Below are 24,318 nucleotides of genomic sequence, written 5' to 3'. Positions count from 1 at the left end.
TCCAGGCCAGGAGAGAGTGGGGTACAGTACTCAGAGGGCAGCTCCCGGCAGCCCGTGACCTCATGCCCAGCACTGTGCCGACTCAGCCTGTTCAGGCTTCTCCATCACTCACTCAACACATATGGATTGAAGGTCCACCTTGTGTCAGGCCTGGCTCTGGGCACCAGCCACAGCTGTGACAAAACAAACATGAACCCCGCCCAAAGGGCTGCAGCATTCACTGAGGACAGACATCATTGAGGTACCAGGTGTGGGGTGAGGGGGTGGGGTATCAGAGCCAAGTCCCTGGCTGGGGGAGGCCTGGTGGATTAGAGATGAGTGGCAGGTCAGTGGCAGGAGCTTGAGGGAGAGCGGAGTGAGGTCACAGAAGTTGCCATGGGGAAGGATGGGTAGCCACTGCAAGGTCCTGACTTATGCCCACCACTGTGGCTTCTGAGAAAAAGATAGACTGTCGGGCAGACGGGCACAGAAGAACAGGTATAGGCTGGTGCAGGGACTGAGTAAGAGACAATAGAGGCTTGGACAGGGTGGGCTGGGAGGTCAGATTCCAGGTTTATGTAAAAGGTGCAGGCCATGGCATCTGCTAGAAGGTGGGATGTGGGTGATGAGAGAAGGAGGCACCCAAGGAAACAGTGGGACTTATAGCCTAAGAAACCAGAAGGATGGAGGTGGCATCAGCTGGGATCAGGGGAAAGAGGGATGCTTGCTGGGGAGGGAGATTAGGACAGGTGACTTTTGAATACCCACTGGACATCCAAGGGAAATGTCTATGATTGGACATGAGCCTACCATGGTGGTCCCACCCTGGACCCTATCCCTGGCCCCCTCACAGGATCAAGGCAGTGACAGCAAGTGGCACATGCCTCCCCCCCCCCCCCCGGAGTCTGTCCTAGAGGTCTTGGCAAACTGTGATGGGTCCTAGGCACCGTATACACACGCCATTCACACAGGGGTGCCTAGTGCACGTATTGTCCCCAAGGGCTGGCCCCTGCTTCAGGGGACGTTCCCTGGGAGCCAGCACACTGGCCTATATAGAGCAAGGGTCATGTCTGTGCCTTTGATGGTAATAGGGGGAGGGCAACCTGGAGGCTCAGGAGAGCTGCTGCATGCCTTCCCTGGAATCAGTCCCCCGAGGGGTGAACTCCCTGCCTGTCACTGCTATTGAAGGATGACTTTTCTTCTCTCCACAAGCCGGCAAATTAATTCATGCCATCTATTTTCCCGACTCGGATCAAAGGTTGTCAAATTCCTTTACCCACTTAATGATCTGTAATATACCTTTCCATTTCCTGACCAGGCTATTAGATGAAATAGAATTCATAATAGCCTCCCAACAGCATCTGTGCACCTGTGTACATATGCAGGGTCAGACAGGAGACCCTAGGAGCCTCCTCATTGAGGATACCACTTTTATAAGAGATTCTGCAAACCTTATGGTACTCTCGGTGCCAGATTATGTGGGTCATGTGAAGCTGAAAATATGGCCTATGTGCCACTACTTCCCCTGACATGGCCATGGCAGACATTATTAATCAATTGTAAGCACTCTTCACCATTGAATTCAGACAAGGCTTCCCTATACAGCCATCAACAGATGATATCAGTCCCAGCCTGGACTAGGAAAGTGCTTAACCACCCAGACAAGAGAAGCTTTTACCACACTGCCTCAGTTCTTCCTTCCCTTCCCTTCCCTTCCCTTCCCTTCCCTTCCCTTCCCTTCCCTTCCCTTCCCTCCTACCTACATTCCTTTCTTCCTTTTCCTTCCTTTCCTTTTTCTTTCCTTTCTTTTCTTTCTTTCCTTCTTCCTTCCTCCTTTCCTTTCCTTTCCTTTCCTTATCTCTTCCTTCCCTTCCCTTCCCTTCCCGTCCCTTCTCTTCCTTCCTACCTACATGCCTTTCTTCCTTTTCCTTCCTTTCTTTTTTCTTTCTTTTCTTTCTTTCCTTCTTCCTTCCTTCCTCCTTTCCTTTCCTTTCCTTTCCTTTCCTTTCCTTAACTTTCCTTTCCTTTCCTTTCCTTTCCTTTCCTTTCCTTTCCTTTCCTTTCCTTTCCTTTCCTTTCCTTTCCTTATTTCTTCCTTCCCTTCCCTTCTCTTCCCTTCCCTTCCCTTCTCTCTCTCTTTCTCTTCCTTCCTTCCTTCCTTCCTTCCTTCCTTCCTTCCTTCCTTCCTTCCTTCCTTCCTTAAAAAAAAAAAGTGCATTGTGGCTCCTAAGCATGGATAAAATTAGGTGACCAGGATCCTCCAGCTGAACCTCCAAGCTGTTCAAGTACACCCAGCTTAGAAGCCTATTCCAGGGCCTGGAAAGAGTAGCCCCAAGCCTCCTTACCTCCAACTTCACAGGGCTGTTGTGTAGACCACCCAAGCATGCAGGCATGCAAACACCTTGGCAGACAATGCTGGGATTGGCAGTCAGCAGTGATCAGGCGATCCTTAGAAGACACACACTGAGTTATCAGCCTCACCCTGCTGGCTTTGTGACATTGAAGAGTGAACATCAAGGCCAACCATCAAAGCCCATGGCCACCTCACCTGGCCTTCTTTCCCTGCAAGGTGGGCTTGCTTTCTGGCCTGAATGTGACACCTGCTTGGGACACAGATTCCTGGTGTCTCCCTGGTTGTTTACCTTGAGAACAGTGTCTGTGCTGGCCTCTTGTCAACCTTGGCCTCTTTGGGCCTGTCCATTCCCTCCTTCCTCTCCTGGAAGGCCTCTTCCCTGCTCTGACTCACCAGGAAGGGCCTCCTCCCCCAGCTCTTCTGAGCTCAGCCCATACCAAGAGCAGAGGAGGCCAGGAGAGGGTCCCTGAGAGTGGGATGAAGACAGATGCCTCTAGAAAAAGCCAAGAACTCACTGTCAGCTTAGCTCCAGGAGAAGTCTTCAAGAAGGAGAGAGGAAGATAGAAGGAGGATCAGCCTTGAGGGTCATCCTGAACTGGTTGCCTTGGAGGCCATATGACTTGCCATATGTCCCTTTGTCACCCAGCCTCTCCCAGACCCTCACGATTTTCATCAATCACAGCGTGGTCTTCCTGGACCTTCAACCATGCTCTGGAGTAGTGAGGCCCGCTTCCCTCACCCCTGCCTCGACCTGAGCCTTTTAAGCAAATCAGCAATGTAATTATTGATCTGTAAGAGAAAAGGAATTAATACGGCCGCCCACATCCTTTGTACATAAGAGTATTTAACAATGAACTCTGCTTAAACTTCATAAAAGCCTCTTCAGCAAATCAGCACACAAGTATTGATCTGGAAGCCCGCCTGTGAATCCCAGCTGTCTGCCTCTCCCACTGAAGGACCATTAGTTTGTCTTGCCGGACTCTCCTTTTTACGTTTATGGCCTGGCACTTTCTCCTGGGACAGTTTCCTCTGTTTCTCAGCAAGGGCTTGGCTCCCCGATTTTGCTGACCCTCCCTTTTCCTGGAGTCCAAGGTATCGACTCCAGAGCACGCCAGGCGGGTACTCTCAGGCTCACATTCTGCAGGCTCATGTTGGGCCCAGAACCCCAAGGACCAGCCTGCCTGGGGGACCCCTTTGTAACACAGCTGGAGTTCTTAATGTTCACCCACGTGTTCACCTCCCAACGAGGCCAGGCATTCCCATCTCCACTTTGCAGAGGAGAAAACCAAGACCCAAGGTGTACTGACCCTCCTAGAGTCACACAGACAGTAAGGGCCAGGCACCAAATTCAAACCAATGGCCTCAGCAACTTCCTTCCTGGAAGTGTAAGCCAGGGACTGGCATTGCCCACAGTAGAGCAAATTGGGACAACTGTCCAGGATACCATGGGCTCTAAGGCCAGATGCATCCCTGAAGGGGACTCTTTCAGGCACCAGATGAGGCCAAGGAGTGCAGCAAGGCTCAGCCATAGCACCCACTAGACTTGCCTCCCACAGGATGACTTTGACCCTTGACACCTTCCTGTCCACTCTTGACCCAGGCTATCAGCCCACCCATGTGCCTGTGAAATGTGGGCCCTGTCCTTTATAACGGGAGTGGCAGGGGCTAGTGGTGGGAGGGTCATTCCTACCTTGCAAAGCAGTGCTCTTGGCTCGTGCCGGCTGCATGGGGCCCTCGGCTGCCCAGTCCCTGGAGCAGGGCAGCCTGGGTCCCGTGGCCTCACATCTACCTTCCCAACTATGGCTTTGGAGCCTGGGTGTAGAATCAGGGTCTGTGGGTCTGGTCTGGCTCAGGCCTAATCTCAGGGGTCCCAGAACCCCTTCTCCTCTGGCTACAATAACTGCCTCTGTGAAATGGGCTTTGGCCTTGGTCTCTAGGAGCCCGCTAGCTCCAGCACCCTGCACAGCAGCAGAGCAGGGGTGGGAGAGCCCCCAAACCACAGACCCCAAGTCCCTTAGAAATGCTAGGCACATATATATAGGTGCCCAACACTGACATGCCAGGAACTGGCTGTGGCCGTGCCCACCTCAGCCCATCCTCTGCGAGCTACCAGCCTGCTCCTTGTCTCTCTCAGTTTGGCCTCAGCCTCAGTGCTTCTCTCCCCTCTGGTCCCTCACACTCTTCTCTCTGTCTTTCTTCAGTCTTTGCCTTGTCTTCTTCCCATTTCCCTGTTTCTGTTTTCTTCTCTGCCAGTCCCTGTTTTCCTTTCTCTCAGTCTCTGCTTCCTTTCTGACATTCGGTTTGTCTGTCTAACCCGTCCCCACAACAACGCATGTGCAGAATTCCCTGGACCTGGATTGGTGATGGTCATGGCCAAGTCTTGGGAAGGCCCTAGGCTCTGGGATGCCACGTACCTGGAACGGGGGTGGGCCAGCCTGTGTGGGCGCCTGTGCTTCAGGGGCTCAGAGAAGGCATCTCCCGAGAGCCCGTTGAGGCTGGGCCTCACTCCTCCTGGGGGGTTGTGGGGCTAGCTGGGGGCCCATAGCATGCTTCACTGTACCTGGCGGGGTCCTCACTGGACACAGCTTCCCTCATGTACGCTAGAATGGCGCCTCTCCTGCCCTGCAGGCCTCACTGGTCCCACTGCCTTTCACGGTACTTTGTAGGCCTACATAGTCAGGGGGTTGGGGATGGCTCTGCTCAAGAAGATTCTGGGGAAACCAGAGGACCCAGTGAGTGCCATGTTTCACAACATCCCTCCCCACCCCCTTCCACTCCTGGCTCTTACTGGCAGGGAGAGGCTCGGAGGGTTGACCAGGATCCTGCCTCTGGATGGGTCGTCCAGGAGCTGAGGGTCACTGCCTCCTCACCTCCAGCCCAGTCTTGGCTGGGTAAGGTGCTGTCCTCAAGCTCAGACAGCTTTGTAGAGTGCGGGCCCCCAAAGCCATATGCCTTGGTGAGAGAACATTTAAGGACCATTGGTACACTGGGAAGGAGGGGCTCCACTGGACCATGGGCTAGGCACTCAGGCTTTAGTAACCTGCACCCATAAGGGCAAACCAGGCTGAGCCAAGGAGGGGCAGGCTCTGTTCAGGGTCTGCAGCTATGGAGAGGGGGTGTTACGCCTTGGAGTGCCCTGCCAGCTCAGGGTCTGTGTCCTCAAGCTTCATCAGGATCTTCCTTAATTGCAGGCTGCATCAGGAGGGTGTTCAGGCCTCAGCACAAAGGAGTAGAGTGGGGTCAGGTCCTCAGATTTTTTAAGAAGTTGAGGTGGGGCAGCTGAAGGGTCCTGCTGGTGGGGGCAGTCCTGAGGTTAATGCTCCCAAATCGGTGACCCCCAGAGATGCGGCGCAGCAAGCATTTTAAGGAGCCTCAGTACAGCTTGTTCACTTTTGGCTCCTAAAGGTTGTAACTATTGCAAGGGCAGGGACAGTTCCCAAAGGGATTCTAGAAAATGAAAGACCCCACTCTCCCGGAGCTGACCACACCCATACTGGGTCAGGACATACCGGGGCCCACCGACCTCCCTCTGGGGCACCCCCCTCAAGAGGGCCCTGGAGCTATGCCATTCCTCTGCAGAGATCCCCACCCAGGTAGGAGCCTTCCCCTCCCCGCCAACCACAGCCCAGCTCTCCTGCCCCCTTGCCTGCCCCCCCACACAAGGTATAGGAGACTTAGAGACCCAGTCAACACCAGCTGTGGGCTGTCAGAAGGGTAACCCGCCCTCCCCCCTCCCCCTCTGCTTCCTGCTGCCCTGAGATCAAAGGGTGTCTCCTGGGTGGCAGTTCCTGTCATCAGCCTTAATGGAAGCTCTCCCTATTAGTAGAGGGGCTGGAAGGAGAGGCAGCCAGGCGGGAGGTGGGAACATCAGATCTGGGCTCCAGAGTTGGGGGGAGAGTACAGGAAGGTTCATTTCCACCCCAGGTCTAGCACGGGATTTGGTAGGGCTTGTGCTGTGGTCCTGTACGTGGGCCTGCCCCTCCCTGGGCCCCTCCAGGATGCTTTAGAGCCCTCCTATGTGGAGGTGACATGGGGTGACAGAGTAGGGGGTTGACACCTGGGCCCCAAATATGTCCTGCTTCTCCTTTGCATAACCCTCAATTGGGTGGCCATGCCCCACAGTGTCCCTCATGAGTGTTCGACAATGGGTATAACTGAGAGCCCAGGCCTGGGCCTGCATCCTCTCTGACCTGTGGCCTGTGGCCCTTAACCACTCTCCCTTATGTGATGGGTACAACTCCAGGCCTGTGAAGCTAGAGAGCCACTGTACCTGCCCAAGTCCCTTGAAGCCCTGTAAGATACACAAGCACATGGGATGACGAGTCTCCCAGGGTGTGGAGCCCAGACCAGGTAGCAGAGAGATGGCTGGCTCGTGACTCAGGGGTCCCCAGCCTGGCCTGGCCCAGCTGGCTATGTGGCTTGAGCAGGCCACCCTCCCTGGGAGTCAGTCTCCTTGCCAGGACGTGAGGGTCTTGGCATGACCCCATCCTCTGGACACTGTGGTGGCCCAGTGGGGCCCGGAGCCCTTGTCCTTGGTTCCCTCCCCCTGGGCCAGAAGGTTCATGTCTGTCATCTCCTAGCACTTTGCTGCCCCAAGCCAGATCCCCTTCATAATTCAGTTTAATGCAATATGGCGACGCTTTTATTGACACTGCTCCTATCGGGAGACTGGTGAGAGTGATGCCTACCTATACCTTCCTCACGTTGCTGGGCTGGCATTCCATTTTCACAGACCCCTGGGGCACTCCCAATGATAGGATGTTGACAGAAGCCTGGGTGGTTATCCCAGTGGGCCTCCTTTCATTTCCTGAGAATGGGGTTGGGGGAGGGCAGCCGCCAGTCTCTGTGTTCCCAGAGTCCAGAAAGCCTGAGCCCTGCACTGGCCTGGCTAGCAGCTCCGGTGCAGGGGCAGGTGTGGGAGCTGTGCCCTGGCACCGAGGGCCAGGCTGGGCCGAGAGGCGGGGCGCCAGAAGGCCTGTGCATGGTGGTGAGGCTGCTACTCTTCAGAACTTTGCTGCGGGGTAGAGACCATGGGCTCCAGTCAGCCCCTTGTGCAGGACCCCACATCTCTGCCACACAGGGCAGGTACTGGAGCCTCAGACCTCCTTCCTGCATCCCCCTCACACCGTTGCCTCTTCTGGGCCACAAGGTGAACCCCAATGTGATTTGGGGGTCCAATATCACTTCCTCTGAAATACCAGCTCAGAAATACCAGCTGGAGAGCTTAACTCCCAAACTGAACACCCCTGGGCGGACCAAAGATTTGTAACAACCCCATGTCACCTCCGGGCAGGGTTAGGCCCAGAGGGGCTCCCCGTGGGTGGGTAGATGCATGCACGTTCATGAGAAAAAGGAACCCCGTTCAATGGCCCCATGGCCTCCCGTGTTAGCCAGCCCAGACCTGGCTTGTAGGGAAACATCTGCTAGTGGAGGGTTGGGTGTCCCCATGGGGTCCATACTGCAGCACCACAGACCTCTCTCTGGCCTACATGGGATGTGTACCTAGAGATGTCCATGCCCATCCAGCCTGGGAGTGGCTCCAGAGAGATGTACAGACAGCAGGCCTGAGGGGCTTGAGCTGGCCAGGGATCCCCCCAGAACTGCCCATGTCTTCCCACCAGGAAGTAAGCACCCCGCCTTGTCTCTCCTGAAACAGGTCTAGGAACAAGGCAGTCGTAACTGTGGGAAATGTTGATCGGAAGCATGATAGAGCCTGCATTGCTCTGCAGGCCACCTGGAGAGTTCTGGACAGAATATACCCTACAGGCCAATGTACCTGTGACAGCTACCCTCCCACACCAGGTAAGATCAGCCCGGTGTGCCACCCACTCATGAAGACAGTCTGTCACACGTGCCATCTGAGCTCTCTCAAGGTGGAGGTGAGGTTCAATGGCTAAAAGAATGACTGATGGAGGCAGCCACGTGGAGGCTGGAGGGGAGGTAGAGAGAGGTGGGTACAGTCCTGGGCAAGAGCAGGTCAGGGGAGGCAGGTCAGAAGAGGTCATGGCGGGCTGTGACCACCACTCCGGGAGAATGGAGCTCGGAGCCAGTCCCACATTCATCTGGCTCTGCACTGCCAGCTGGGAGTGGCTGTGCTCTGCTTCACCGATAGTGTGGCTCAGGTGGCCTCAGACAAGGCCACGCCCGTGAGCTGTGGCCCAGGATGGAGGGAAGATGTTCCTCCCCGCACAAAGCGTTCAGGGAAGCAGCTCGGCCTCGGCCCAGCTAGGCCCATCTGAGGTGCAATCGACCTGCCCGGCTGAGCTAATGGGACCCTCTGGGCATCGGGTTCAGGGGCGGGGTTGCCTGTAAGCAAGAATCGCGGGTGCTTCATCAGCAGGCTGCCTCATGCAATATGTAACAGCACATTAACCTGCACTCCAGGACGGAGCCAGCACGGCAGAATCTGCTGGTACTTGGAGGAAGAGGCACAAGAATGGGCCTGGATGGTTCCATAGCATGCGAGGCTGGGGACGGGAGGTCTGGACCCAGTGGCAGAACCTGCACGCCCTGTCCTTTCAGCACCCCCTTTGCTTCCGTCTGTGGAGCTTCCACTCACACCAGCGTTACTCCCACCTTCCCCGTGGAGCGCGTTGGTAATCACTTGCAGATCCCCCTCCCACTGTGGCTCCAGGAAGCCACACCAAGCTACCTGAGTGGACAACAAGGTCGAAGCTATTCTGACACTTCGAGCTCTGACGCCCCGTAATTCTAGGGGGTCCCTGGTAGTCACTGCATCTACATCTGCTACCTGCATATTCACGATGTCTGCACTAACACCTTCTCAGATCCTGGGGAAACCAGACCTAGGAAAGTCTATATTTAAGACACAGAGCAGGCAATATGATCCTATTTTATATGCCAGGAGACTGAGGCCCAGAGAGAGCCTGACGTTGTGCCAATCTGCCCAGATATCCATGGTGGGAATCCAGACTTGGAGGCGGCTTCCTGACCTGCTTTCAGATTTCCCATATAGGTTCCCAGCCTCCCTTTCCTCAGGCCTGTAGGTGGTACCTCCACTGCTCATAGCCTTAGTGATGGAGATGTCTCTGCCAACAGCTGTTGCTCTTCAGGCCTGGGCACCCCCTGCCTTCTGCCTCATGGGCCATATTATGCCAGAGTCTGAGACATGGAAAGACACATCACTCTGGAGGCCACCAGACTAGGAGTCAGGGGAATGGATAAGTGTTCCGGCTCTGCTGTTTGCCAACTAGGGGAAGTTAGGGAGCCATTTTGCTCCTTGGAGCCTCAGTTACATTGTCTGTAAATGGCACTGATAGTGTGGTGTTGCACCTGCTGTGTGAATTCACTGAAGGGTATGTTTTAGATGTCCAGGGTCCTGGCAATGGGTAGAGTCAACACCTAGAGAACTCACATCCCCTCCTCTTCAAAGCTACTTTGTGAACCAGGAGGAGGACTCAAGTATTCAAAGGAAGACCCTTGCCATCAGCTCAGGAGGCGGCAGGAGGTAGATCCAAGTTCAGATCCCAATTCTGCCCCCGGGTGCTGCATTGCAGTCATCAGTTGGGTTTCCTGCTGTAGACCTGTGCTTCCTGATCTGTATAAAGGGCACAGCAGGCTCCATTTCAGCAATGCTATGTCTTGGAGATCCTAGAAATCCTACACACACACACACACACACACACACACACACACACACACACAAACAGACATGCCTTAGAAAAACTGGGAAAAATATAACAAGCAACATTTAAATACATGGCTGAGCTTTTGAGAAAGTGAGGGACATTTCCAGGGACATGTATGAAGAGAGAGAGCCCCATTCCCTTCCTGATATTGCACTGACCAAGAGGGAGGCAGGGGGGTAGCTTGGGGAAGGACTGAGGCTTGAATATACTCACAAAAAGACTGCACTGTGTAATGTTAGCATCCAGCTACATGAACCTTTCTTGAAGGGCTGTCATGAAATAAAACAACAACCATCCAGTTAAAACATCACAAAACTATAAAACTATATCACCCAATAGCTGCATACTTTAGTATCATCAAAGAAACAAATGTTCCTCAGTTTGGCAAATTTTGTAAATTGGTCATCTGACAAGTTCTGTCTTCATCAAATTGATTTTTTGAGAAATTGACTTTTGGCAAATTGGTTTTCAGTAAATTGGCACTTTGGTGAACATGTCAGCCTGCTTCTAGTTTTAAAGGTCCTCAGAAGAGAGGGGTCAAGGGCTTGGGCCCATGAGAGGCAGAGAGTAGGAATTGAGACCTAGAGAGTAAGCAAATTCCAGGAAGTGATGACTCCAATGCTAAATTCCACCAAATATTTAGAGAGGAATTAACATTAGTTCTTCTCAGACTCTTCAAAAACACAGAAGAGGAGATATGCATGCTAACTCTTTCTGTGAGGCTAACATTACCCTAATACCAAAGCCAGATAAAGACATCATGAGAAAAGAAATTACAGGCCAATATTCTCTATGAATATAGATATAAAACTCCTCAATAAGGGGCACCTGGGTGGCTCAGTCGGTTAAGCATTTGACTTCGGCTCAGGTTCCTCACTCATGCTCTGTCTCTCTGTTTCTCAAAAATAAATAAACATTAAAAAAATCCTCAATAAAATATCAGCCAACCAATTTGAGCAGCATATTAAAAGGATTATATCCCATGACAAGTGAGATTTATGCCAGGAATGCAAAAAGATAGCTCAATATAATAAATCAATCAACATAATAAAGCATATTAGTAGAATGAAGGGGGAAATACCCAACATGGTCATCTCAATTAACACAGAAAAGGCATTTGACAAAATTCATTACTCTTTATCAATAGAAACACTCAGAAAACTAGGAATAGAAAGGAGCTTCTTCAACATGATAAAGGGCATTTATGAAAAACCCACAGGTAATATAGCCAATGGTGAAAGACTGGAAGCTTTCCTCCTAAAATTAGGAATCAGACAAGGATGCCCACTTTTACCACTGCCATTCAGCACTGTACTGGAGGTTCTAGCCAGAGTTATTAGGCAAGAAAAAGAAACAAGGACATCCAAATTGGAAGGGAAGAAGTAAAACTATCTCTATTTACAGATGGCATGATCTTATGTGTAGAAAATCCTAAGGGATCCACAAGAAAAGTACTAAAACTGACACATGAGTTCAGCAAGGTTGCAGGATACAAGATCAATAAACAGAAATCAGTTATATTTGTATATTCTTGCAATGAACAATTGGAAAATGAGATTAAGAAAACATCCAATTTCTAATAGCATCAAAAAGGATAAATTATTTAAGAATAAATTTAACAAAGGATATACAAGACTTGTTCCCTGAAAACTCTAAAACATTGTTGAAAAAATTAAAGACCTAAATAAGTGAAAAAATACTTCATGTTCTTGGGCAGGAAGACTTAATATTGTTAAGATGTTAATACTACCCAAACACTACCCAGATGCAACACAACCCTATTAAAATTCCAAAAGGCTTGTTTTCAGAAATGGAAAAGCAGATACCCAAACTCAGATGGAATTTCAAGAGGCCCTGAATAGCCAAAGCAATGTTGAAAAAGAAAAAAATGTCAAAGACTCACACTTATAGCAAAACTCATTGCAAAGCTATAACAATCAAAACAGTATGGAGCTAGTATCAGGATAGACATACAAACAAATGGAATAAAGTTAAGAGTACAGTCTATGGTCAACTGATTTTTAGCAGAGGTGCTAAGCCCATTCAATGGGGAAAGAATAGTCTCTTCGACAAATGTGCTGGGACAACTGGATATATATGTGCAAAAGAATGAAACTGGACCCTTACCTCACACTATATGCAAAAAATTAACTCAAAATGAATCAACAACCTAAATATAAGAGCTTAAACCATGAGACTAGAGGAAAGTATATAGGTAAATCTTCATTACCTTAGGTATGGCAATGGATTCTTAGTTATGACATCAAAAGCCTGAGCACCACCACCAATAACAAAAAGAGATAACTCTGAATTTATCAAATTTAAATGTTTTGTGCATCAAAGGACATTAGCAGGAAAGTGAAAAGACAGCCTACAGAATGGGAGAAAATATTTGCAAATCATATATCTGATAAGAGTTTAATGTCCAGAATATACAAAGAATGTCTAAAACTCAACAACAAAAAGACAAAACAACCAATGTAAAAATGAGCAAAGGACTTGAACAGATAGTTCTCTGAAGAAGATATACAGATGCCAATAAGCACATGAAAAGATGCCCAGCACCAGTAATCATTAGGGAAATGAAAGAAAAACTTCAATTAGTTACACCTCACACCTACTAGGATAGCTATAATTAAAAGCAAATAAACAAAAAATGGAAAGTAACTGTTGGCAAGGGTATGGAGAAATTGGAATCCGCTTACATTGCCTGTGGGAATGTAAAATGGCACACCGTCTGGAGAAGAATTACAATATGACCCACCAATTCCATTCCTAGATATATACTCAAAAGAATAGAAAACGGACTCAAATACTTATATGTCAATGTTCATAGCAGCATTATTTGCAAGAATCAAAAGTGGAAACAACCCACATGTTTATGAACAGATGAATGGATAAATAAAATGTGGTGAGTACACACAATGGAATAGTATTCAGCCTTACAAAGGAATGAAGTTCTGGTACATGCTATTACATGGATTAACCTTGAAAATATTATGCTAAGTGAAATAAGCCAGACATACAAGGGCCAATATGGTATGATTCCATTATATGAGATATATAAAATAGGCAAATTTATGGAGAGAAAGAAGATTAGAGTTTATTGAAAGTTGGAGGTGGGGCATGGAGAGTTATTGCTTAGTTGCCATAGAGTTTCTGGTTGGGATGATGAAAAAGTTTTGGAAACAAATAGTGGTGAGGTTTGCACAACATTGTGAGTGTGTTTAATGCCACGAAACTGTACACTTAAAAATGGCTAAAATTTTTAAGCCATTAAACTTAAATATATTCTATGTATTCTATTACAATAAAATATCCTATTACAATAAAAAATGTTAAGGGAACAATGGTGAGCAAACAAGTTGGTAAATCTGTGGGGAGATCCAATAAAGCATTGACAGTTCGAAGAAAAACAATAATGATTAATTTGTGGCCGTACAAACACGACAAGGCTGATATATTAAGAACAAAATCCAGCACATATTTAAGGAGTGGGGCAGAGAGGTTGACTGTGTCCAGAACAACTCTGCATGTTCTAGTACATGGGTTAAAACTTTCAGGGCAATTTATTAAAGTACAAGAAAATATGACTTCTGCATTCGTTTCCTGTGGCGGCTATTACAAGTTACCACAGATGTGGTGAATTACAACAACGGAAATGTTATTGGTCCAGAGGCCAGAAGACAGAAACCAAGGTGTCAAGAAGGCAGGGCCATACTCCCTCCGAAGGATTTAGGGGAGAATACTTCCCTGCTTCTTTCAGCTTCTGGTAGCTGCGAGAGCTTGCGTCTCAGCACTGCAATGTCTGCCTCTGTCTTCACAAAGCTTTTTCTTCCGCAAGTCTTTGTCAAAATCCCCTCTGCCTCTCTGACATAAGGGTACATGTGATTGCATTTAAGACCCACCAGGATAACCCAGGATAAGCTCCTCCTCTCGAGACTGTTAATTTAATCCCATCTTTGGGGGAACCAGTTGTCAGCCTACCACAACTTCCAAATATCAGGAAGAGGAAAAGGAAATACAGAAAACTCAGTCTCTCAAGTAGATGTTAGGAGAGCAGAGGGAAAATAGAGGTCTAGAAAAATTCAGGACAAAAATTAAGTGATGGAAATAAATTCTCATAGATCAATGAAAACAACAACCACAAGTATACTGAACAGCAACTGTCAGATTGGTTGCTGTTCAGTATACTTGTGGTCAGAAGCAAAATCCAGCCACATGTTGCTTACGAACTTCACACTGGAGCACAGGAGGCGAGAAGACAGGGGAACCCTGCCACATAAATACTAATTGTGGCCGTGTTCATCTGCAGACAGCATGGACTTGAAGACACCAAGTGTCACTGGAGACAAAGAGGGCCATTTCTAGAGAGTGAACCAAAGGGAGAAAGTGTAGCCTGCTCGAATGCATTGAACCCTCACTCCTGTGAGGCCAAATAAGTCAGAGCATGTGACCCAGGTTTACGAAGAAAAAGGCATTTTCCTGAAGGTTGTGGGGTTGTGTTCAAGATCATCCCAATCCAGCTTGGCTCCTGGAGAACAGCTAGACCCTGTCTTGGGTGGAGCCGCCTCAACAGCCTAGGGGCAACCCAGTGATTAAGCGTGCCTCAACTCTCCAAGCCAGGAATTGCCCAGATCACCTTCAGGGAGACTGTGGGCAGAGGGGGAAACGAACCCGAGTAATTGAATGTATGGTTTGAATGAAGTCTGTCGTTGCTGAGGATGACACTAGGTAAGAAACAGAGTTGATTTACAGCCAGTGGTGACAGAGCTACCGTGAGGCTTACACATGGCAAAAATGGAGAAAGAAGGGCTGACTCCTGGGGTCCCCTGTGGGGCAGTGACCAGAGCAGAGCCTGGCTGGTCTTGGTGTCGGGGGCCCAGTGGGATTCTGCTCCTTTCCCTCAAGGGCCTCATCTGAGGGACAGAGGTGGGTGTGCTGAACACTGAAGCCTGGAGAGCGTGAATTCTGTGTGAGGTGGGGCCTCACTGTGAGTGGCCCAAGGCCAGGACTTTCCCTGCCAGGGATGCTCCTTCCTGATCCCAGAAGCCTCTATCTCTTCATCCTTGGCCTACAGAGACCCTGTCTCCAGAATGAGCAGAAATCGGGATCTACCCTTGAGGACCTCATAGGCCATCCTGTGGGCTGGAAGGCTTATCAAGGGCTTTTAAGACTATAACCTCTCTCCAAGCTTACTAGCACCTTCCCTGCACCACCCCCTTCCTTCACACACACACACACACACACACACACACACACACGTCATGACTTTGGACTGAGTTCCACAAATCTCAGCATGTATTTCAATATTATAAGAGCCTGTATTGATTTTTGGAAGAAGCCACTTTTAAACTGCATGTGAAGACCATTCTGTCTGGAATCTTATGCCAAGTCTAGGGGTCTCCATGTGAGGGCCATCTCACCAGGGCATGGGGAGTTTTGCCCCTTTCAAGGTCATCCAGCATCCTTCTGCCTTTCCTGGACATGCCTTCCCCAGGGCCAGCCCCTTGTGGGTTCCTGGAGAGATGTGGTCCTCTCTTGGATGGAGAAGGTCTTCCTCATCACCCTTAAAGCCCCCCACTCTGCCTCAACACCATACTGCATGCACATCCAAGATTGCTCCAGGGACCTTGGGCTGGCAGGCCACTCAGCTTCAGAAAGAGCTACCAGTCAGCAGGAGCAGGGGAAGCGGGACAACCCCCCAGCAGGAGGCAGGTGGCAGGGTGGTCTGGGACTGGGAGCCAGATAGCCTGGGTTCAGATCCCAGAAATGCTTCTGACTGGCAGCAGGCCCTCTCTGAGCCCCAGTGCCCTAGTCTGTACACTACATGGGTCACTGGCTATGGGCAGTACACCCATGTACAGAAGATGAAGGAGGCTCAGAGTGTGAAGGGCATGCCCAGGGGACACACTGCTAAGTGGTGTCATCTGCATCCAGGCCACACAGCCTAAGCTTGTCCCAGACCAGATGTGTGAATGGAAGCTGGGACACACTTGGGACTCCTGGGCCTGGAGTCTCAGAGCCTGTGATAGTTAATTTTATGTGTCACCTTGACTAGGTGCCCAGATAATTGGTCAAACAGTATTCTGAGTGGTTCTATAGGGGCATTTTTGGATGACATTAACATTTGAATCTGTAGACTGAGGAAAGCAGATTTTCTTCCCTAATGTGGGTGAGCCTCATCCAATCAGTTGAAGGCCTGCATACAACAAAAGCCTGACACTACGCGGAGCAGAGGGGAACTCCTCCTGCCCGACTGTAGGAGCTGGGACATTGGTCTTTTCTGTCCTTCAGACTCAAACTGAAATACTGAGTTGGCCTTCAGACTAGAACTTATACCATCAGCTTTCCTGAATCTCCGGCTTACCAACTGTGGATCTTGGGACTTCTGAGCCTCCATAATCATGTGAGCCAATTTCTTATGACAGAGAGAGAGAGGCAGAGAGAGAGAGAGAGAGAGAGAGAGAGAATATCCTATTGATTCTGTTTCTCTGGAGAACCCTGACTAATATAAAACCCAAAGATGAAATGAAGTGTGGCCCTGGGGTCACTGTGCCCAGAAAGGATCCACTCCTCCTATGCTTCCAGGCAGGGCTCCTCCTGGAGAGCAGGACCACACTGATGCCTCAGCCAGAGCTTCTACAGTCTGTAAGGTCAGCAGCCGTGGGCTTAGGAAACCCACCCCGAGGTCTGTGCTGCTATGAGGAAAGGCAGCATGGGCTGTGAAATTCAGTGGGTTGAGGTGTATGCCTGACTCAGAAACTCAATCAGCTATGGCCTGGGGCACGCTACCTACCCCCTGTAAGCCCCAGCTCCCTCCCTGTGAAATAGTGATTTAAAATTTCTTTTTTTCAACGTTTATTTATTTTTGGGACAGAGAGAGACAGAGCATGAACGGGGGAGGGGCAGAGAGAGGGAGACACAGAATCGGAAACAGGCTCCAGGCTCTGAGCCATCAGCCCAGAGCCCGACGCGGGGCTCGAACTCACGGACCGCGAGATCGTGACCTGGCTGAAGTCGGACGCTCAACCGACTGCGCCACCCAGGCGCCCCTGAAATAGTGATTTAAAAGCACTTGCCTTGGGGTGGCGCCTGGGTGGCTCAGTCAGTTGAGCACTTGGCCCTTGATTTCAGCTCAGGTCATGATCTCACAGTTCATGAGTTCGAGTCCCATGACGGGCTCTGGACTGACAGTGCAGAACCTGCTTGGGATTCTGTCTCTCTGCCCCTCCCCCTTCCCTCTCTCTGTCTCTTTCAAAATAGATACATAAACTTAGAATAAAAAAAGATTCTCTCCCTCTCTGCCCCTCTTTCCTGCTTGCATACTCTCTCTCTAAAATAAAATAAAATAAAATAAAATAAAATAAAATAAAAATAAAAGCAATAAAATCCTTGCAGGATTTTAAATGCCCAGCCCAGTGCTTGGCACATAGCTGGCATTGGATAAATATTAATTGGTGGCAGAAAAACTGGAGAGCAGACAACTGACCACCACAAAAAGATTGTGCCCCGTAGCTGAAGAGCCCAGCTCCCAGAGCTGCATGCTCAGAGGCCCCTGGCCTAGAAGACCTGTCAGTGTCCACTAAATGCCTCTCATAGACACTCAAGAGGGCTCGCCCAGCAACAGTGCTCAGTTCTCAACCCTCCTTAGACTGACCTCCAGGCCGCCTGGCCCAGTATGGACATTCTCCATGGCCAGCCCGGCTTATAGCTCCAGGCTGAAGTGGAGACGTGGTGTTGAGGGTGGCAGCAGAGCCGAGGGTCCAGAGCCAGCCTGTCCCTCCTGGGCCACTGAGCTGTCATCTTGCTGATGCTCTGTATTCAGAGCATCACATCCCTTTGGGTCGGACAGCTGTGGTGTACAGGGTGCAGACAAGCAAGAGGGCCTCTGGCTAGGCTGCAGAGCCATGGCCCTTTGTGCCCCCCATGTCTTGTGCACAGCCAGACCATTACCTCCTTTCAGAAAGAGTCTTTCGAAGAGGGAGGGCTTTAGAAGGAGGAGTTTCCCAGCAGAGATTTCACATCAGCCCCTTGTGTAGGATTTGGATCATTGATTTTATTGATAAACAGAGAACACTGCTTGACAAAAAACAAGGGAGGGCTATTATAAATACATGAAGATGGAACGGAGCCTGTTTTCTGAAGGCAGCAGGGCTGTCAGACTTGTGCTGAGATGCCCCTTGCTTCCTCTTGCCTGGGCCTGGGCTCTATGCGAGGAGAGGCGGTGACACAGCGCCACAGTGGATCTAATGACTTCCTCTGGTGGCCTCACCTTCCTCCCTGTGAGGGTCTCCAGGTCTGCTGCTGGCGTTCTGCCCTTGGGAAGCTTCTCTGTGTAGGCAGCACCTGACATGGGCTAAGGCATATTTTTAGTGCTAGAATGCAGGGAGGGGGAATGCCCTTAGGGAGTGCGTTCTGCAGGGTCCTGGTAGGAGAAGACATGCTGCAGAGGGGGCCTTTGGCCATGGGCCAGATTGGTCCCAGAAGGGCCAGGTGGGGGTGGACACTCAGGGAAGGGACTGCCCAGCAAGAGCCGGGCCTTGCCAGAGACGCATGGCCATGCACCCCAAAGACAGGAAAGCACTGGGGCAGGATACCCATTCTCCACTTTGGGATCGTGCCCACCTCCCAGGACCCCATCAGGGCTAGAAGACATAACGGTGCTATCCAGCCCAGGATGTGAGAGGAGCCCCTGGCTTTCTATATTTCCATACTATGAGATGGTGTCACTGCTGGGAGGAGAAAGCTTTTCAGACTGACACTCAGCCTGGCCCCAGTAGGGAGGTGAAACTCCACCTCAGGCTCTGTGTGAGGATGGGTGGGGGTGAGGGGTGGGGGTAAGGGGTGGGGTGGCAAGTTTCAGGCCTGGTTGTCTTCCTGAGTAAAATTAACAAAATAAGCAATGAAATAGGGAACATTATTACTAACCTTACAGAAATATAAGGGTTCAAGAGGAATAATATGAATAATTATATGTCAACAAATTATATGCCTAGATGACATAAACACATTCCTGTAGAGACAAAGACTACTGAAATGGAGTCAAGAGTAAATAGAATGTCTGAGTAGACCTCTAACAAATAAGTTGATTATTATCCCAATTATTACCCACAAAGAAAAGCCAAGGCCCAGAGAACTTCACTGGTGAATTATACCAAAAATTTTTTTTCCACATGAAAAGATGCTCAATGTCATTCATCATCATGGAAATACAAATCAAAACCACACTGAAATACCACCTCACACCAGTCAGAATGGCTAAAATGAACAACTCAGGAAACTAAAGATGCTGGCGAGGATATGGAGAAACGGGAACCCTCTTGCACTGTTAGTGGGAATGCAAACTGGTGCAGCCGCTCTGGTATACCAAATATTTTAAAATGAATTACCACCAATCGTTCACATACTGTTCCAAAAAATAGAATAGGAGGGAACACTTCCCATCTCCTTCCATGAGACCATTCCATGATTGCAAGACTTGATGAAGATACCACAATAAAAGAATACTATAATAGACCAATATCCCTTATAAATATAGACACAAATATACTAACAAATCAAATCCAGCAACATATAAAAAAAAAGGATTATATACATGAGCAAGTGAGATTTATCCAGGAATGTAAGGTTGGTGTAACACTCAAAAGTGAAGCAATCTAAAACACCATATTAAATAGAATAAAGGGGTAAAATCCACATGATTATCTCAATAGATATAGAATAAGCATTTGATAAAATACAACATATTTTCATGTGACAAACAACCAGTAGACTAGGAATAGGAGAGAACTTCTTCAAGTTTCTGAAGGGCATTCATGAAAAGCCCACATCATACTTAATGGTAAAAGACTTGTGTTTTCCCACTAAGGAACAAAACAAGGATGTTTGCTTTCACTACTTCTATTTGATATTGTACTGGAGGTTTGAGCCAAGACAATTAGATGAGAAAAAAAAAAAAAAGCCATATAGATTGGAAAGGCAGAAGTACAATGATTTCTATTTATAGGTAATATAATCTATAAAAAAACCTTAAGGAATCCATAAGAAAGCTATTATAACTGATACATGAGTTCAGCAAGTTTTCAGGATAGAAAATCAGTAGACAGGGGCGCCTGGGTGGCTCAGTCGGTTAAGCTGCCGACTTCCGCCCAGGTCATGATCTCGCGGTCCGTGAGTTTGAGCCCCGCGTCAGGCTCTGTGCTGACAGCTCAGAGCCTGGAGCCTGTTTCAGATTCTGTGTCTCCCTCTCTCTGACCCTCCCCCGTTCATGCTTTGTCTCTCTCTGTCTCAAAAATAAATAAACGCTAAAAAAAAAAAAAAAAAAGAAAAGAAAATCAGTAGACAAAAATCCTTGGTATTTCTATATACTTGCAATGAACAATTTGAAAATGAAGTTAAGAAAAATTCCATTTACAATAGCATTGGAAAGAATAAAATAGGAAAAATTTTAATAAAATATGTGTAAGACTTGTTCACTGAAAACTACAAAACATTGCTTCAAGGCATTAAAAAGGATCTAAATAAATGGAAAGACATCCCATGTTCATGGATTGGTAGACTCAATATTGCTAAGATGGCAATATTTCTCAAATTAATCTACAGATTTGATGCAATTCCTAACAAAATCCCAGATTTTGTTTTTGTTTTGCTTTTGATTTTTTGCAAAATTAGTCTTAAAATTTATACAGCAATTCAAGGAACCCAGAAGAGAAAAAAAACAAAAACACAAAACTTTAGAAAAAAGAATAAAATTGGAAGACTCACAACTTCCTGATTCCAAAACTTACTACAAAACCCCAATAATCAAGAGAGTGTGGTACTGGCTAATGACAGACATATAAACCAATGGAATGAAATTGAGAGGCCAGAAGTAAGCACATACGTTTATAGTCAATTGATTTTCTACAAGGGTGCCAGGACCATTCAATGAAGAAAGAGTAATCTTTTCAACAAATATTAAAAACATGTATAACTGTGTATCTACATACAAAAGAATGAATCTAGATCTCTACCTCACACCACGTACAAATTTAACTCAAATGGATTATAGACCTAAATGTAAGGGCTAAAACTATAAAACTCTTGGGAAAAAGCCCACAGGAGTAAATGTTCATTACCTTGAATTAGGCAATGTTTTTTTAGATATGACATCTAAAGCCAAGTGACAAAAAAAAAAGATGAATAGAATTTCCTCAAAATTATAATCTTTGGGGCTTCAAAAGACACTATCAAGAAAGTGAAAAGAGAAGGATGGAATAAATGTTGTAAATCATATATCAGATAAGGGACAGGAATCTGGACTATATAAAGAAATCTGACATTAATAAAAAGACAAACCTAATTATTAAATAGGCAAAGGATCTGAATATACATTTCTCCAAAGAATCCATACAAATGAATAATAAACACATGAAAAGATGCTTGACATCATTAATCATCAGGGAAATAAGTCAAAACCATGCTAAGATGCATCTTCATACCTGCCATGATGGCTAGAATCAAAAAGTCAAATAACAACAAATGTTAACAAAAATGTGGAAAGATCATAACCCTCATACAATGGTTCAGCTGCTTTGGGAAGCATTCTGGCAGTACCTCAAAAAGTTAATACACCTACTGTAGGACCCAGCAATTCCACTCCTTAGTATCTACCCAAAAGAACTGAAATACATTCCACACAAAAAGGTACAGAGATGTTCACTGGCTGTATTATTCATAGTAACCCCAAAGTGGAAACTACCCCAGTGTCCTTCAACTGATAAACAGATAAACAAATCTGGTGTATCCATACAATGGAATATTATTTGGCCATAAAAAAGAATGAAGTACTCGAGTGCCTGGGTGGTTCAGTCGGTGAAGCATCCAACTTCAGCTTAGATCATGATCTCATGGCTTGTGAGTTCAGGCCCCGCATCAAGCTCTGTGCTGATGGCTTGGAGCCTGGAGCTTGCTTCAGATTCTGTGTCTCCCTCTCTCTCTGCCCCTCCTCCACTCTCTCTCTCTCTCTCTCTCTAAAAACTAAATGAACATTAAAAATTTTTTTAAAAGAATAAAGTACTGACACATGATACAATATATATGGTTCTTGAAAACATGCTAAGTAAAAAAAAAAAAAAAGCCAATCACAAAAGACTACATACTGTATGTTTCCTTTACCATGAATGTCCAGATAGACAATCTATAGAGACAGAAAGTAGATTAGTGCTTGGCAGGGGCTGGGGACTGGGGAAGGAATGGGGTGTACTGATAATTTGGTTTGGTACTTAATTTGGGGGTAATCAAAATGTTCTGAAATTAGATAGTGTTGGTGGTTGTACAACTCTGTAAATATACTAAAAACCACTTAAGTCCATACACCCTTCAGAGGGTGAATTCTATGGTATGTGAATTATAGCTCAATAAAGACATTATTTTAAAATTGCCATGTGTTTCAACAATTTTTAAAAATTTCTCTGTGCTTTAAAAAAAAATTTTGTTCTTGGAATCGGTCTAGAGCCCAGTGGAGGTTGCTAGCCTCTGACTCATTGTTTCTCTCTTTCCCCTTGCTTGTTTAGGCCAGGTCACTGGTGACTTTCCCAAAAAACCTCTTCAAAAAATCTGGGAGTCTGGAGATCCCCAAGCTGGGCCTCCCGTTCTGCAGCCTTGGCAAGCCTCACCATGTCCTTGAGTAATGCCTGTCCCTGAGAACCATCACCCCCAAGGTCCACTGAGCCAACCTGAACAGCAGGGGGCAAAGGAGTTAAGGGCCTGGCCCTGCCCTGGCTCTGCCTCTTAACCCCAAGTGCCTACTTGTCCTGTGAGCTATACGCCCATACTGCCTACCTCCCAGCTCCAACACATGCAGTCCCTGGGCTTGTCACACCACAGACGTCCTGGACTCCCAGGACTCATTTTTTAAGGCATCTGAGTATCCACATTTCTCAGGAATCATTCTCAAAAATCCCCATTTCTCCCTAATGAATGCTCCTGGCATCTACTGGTGGTCATGAAATGGGCCAAGTCACTGAAAGAACCATTTGTCAACTCTGTACTGACAACATCACTGGGGCTGCAGGTAAGTGGATGCCAGACTCCGGGGTCTGGGGTCTGGCCCAGCTCTGCTGAGGACTCCGGAGGGGACCTTCTCTGTGTATATCAGAAGGTATCTGAGTTTCAGTTCCCACAAAGGCAGATGCCGAGACAAGGATTTGCTTCAAGGCGTCTATCTGGCAGGTGTTTGGGGGAGGCACAGTGAGTGAGGCAACAGAGGAGGACGGCTTGGGATCCCAGAGAGCACTCGGGAACCGCAGAAAGTCTGGCTCCAGAGCCCGAGTGCATGACATGGCTGTGCCCCTGTCTCTTGGCCAGTTAAACTCACATGAAGATCCGAGATAGAACGGTGAAAAGCTCTGACGCAGAGTCAGTGCTCTGGAAACAGCAGTTGCTATGATAATAGTTATGAGAACCCCTGTGAGGATTAAATAACACACTGAGATAGCCCAGTCCTGCATCGTCTCGCAGGAAGGCTGATTTCTCTTCATTCGCACGTCCCTAACCAATCTGCCCAGCCCCACCTTGCTGATCTCCCAGAGGAGGTCGTGTGTGTGTGTGTGTGTGTGTGTGTGTGTGTGTGACTGGTGCCTCCCCCCCACACTCCAGCCTGCCCGGGACCGCTGCAGAGGACCTGAAGCAAGTGCACAAGGGAGGCAGCCATGTTCCACTTGGCCCCAGAGCTAATGGAACCGCTTCCATCACCACCGGCCTAGGCTTTAATCATCCACGCTTTCAAGTGGAAGGCAGAGCTCCCCAGACACCAGACAGGCCATCATCTTCCAACTGGGGGTGCAGAACAGGGCCGATGAGGAGAGACGCTGGACCTTCTTTGCAGGCAGATCCCACGAGGAGCCAAGATCACCTCTAGGCTGGGGGTGGGGCATGATGGTGAACAACAACCAGAGGCAATGAAATCAATCACTCCCCCTAACCGCAGCTCCCACAGACGCAGGTGGGGAGGGAGTGTCCCCCACCTCCAGGTGGCTCTGGGACATAAGGCTGGCAAGGCAGAAAGCCAGCCTGAACTGGGACTGCCTACTCCATGGTTCTCCAAATACGTCTTGGCCTCAGAGCCTTGTTCAAGTGAAACGTTACATGGAGACCCAATGCATAAAACTGTCTGCTTGACATCAGCCTCAGGGTTGCTCCCTTTCTGCTCTGCACCCCCACTCCCAGGCTGCCCCTAAGAGAACACTGAATAGCACACTTGAGTGGCCCCCCGTCACCCTGCCCTACTTCCCTACAGTGACCATGATCTGGTGGACGGCCACCGTCTCCCCAGACCACACCGGCCCTTCTCAC

General features: G+C 48.3%; 1 long non-coding RNA gene across 2 annotated transcripts; it reads left to right on the top strand.

Moving 5' to 3' along the window:
- Positions 1 to 314: 314 nt before the first annotated feature.
- On the top strand, positions 315 to 23,480 carry LOC123576796. 2 transcript variants are annotated; one of them, XR_006701588.1, is made up of 4 exons: positions 315 to 477; positions 7,989 to 8,134; positions 16,279 to 16,390; positions 22,539 to 23,480. It is a non-coding gene; the product is annotated as an uncharacterized LOC123576796 (long non-coding RNA). The 2 variants fall into 2 exon arrangements; XR_006701587.1 differs by lacking the exon at positions 16,279 to 16,390.
- Positions 23,481 to 24,318: the final 838 nt, after the last annotated feature.

The sequence above is a fragment of the Leopardus geoffroyi genome, chromosome D2 (assembly GCF_018350155.1).
Source record: "Leopardus geoffroyi isolate Oge1 chromosome D2, O.geoffroyi_Oge1_pat1.0, whole genome shotgun sequence".
NCBI lineage: Eukaryota > Metazoa > Chordata > Mammalia > Carnivora > Felidae > Leopardus > Leopardus geoffroyi.
This window is presented reverse-complemented; position numbering and strand designations above follow the sequence as displayed.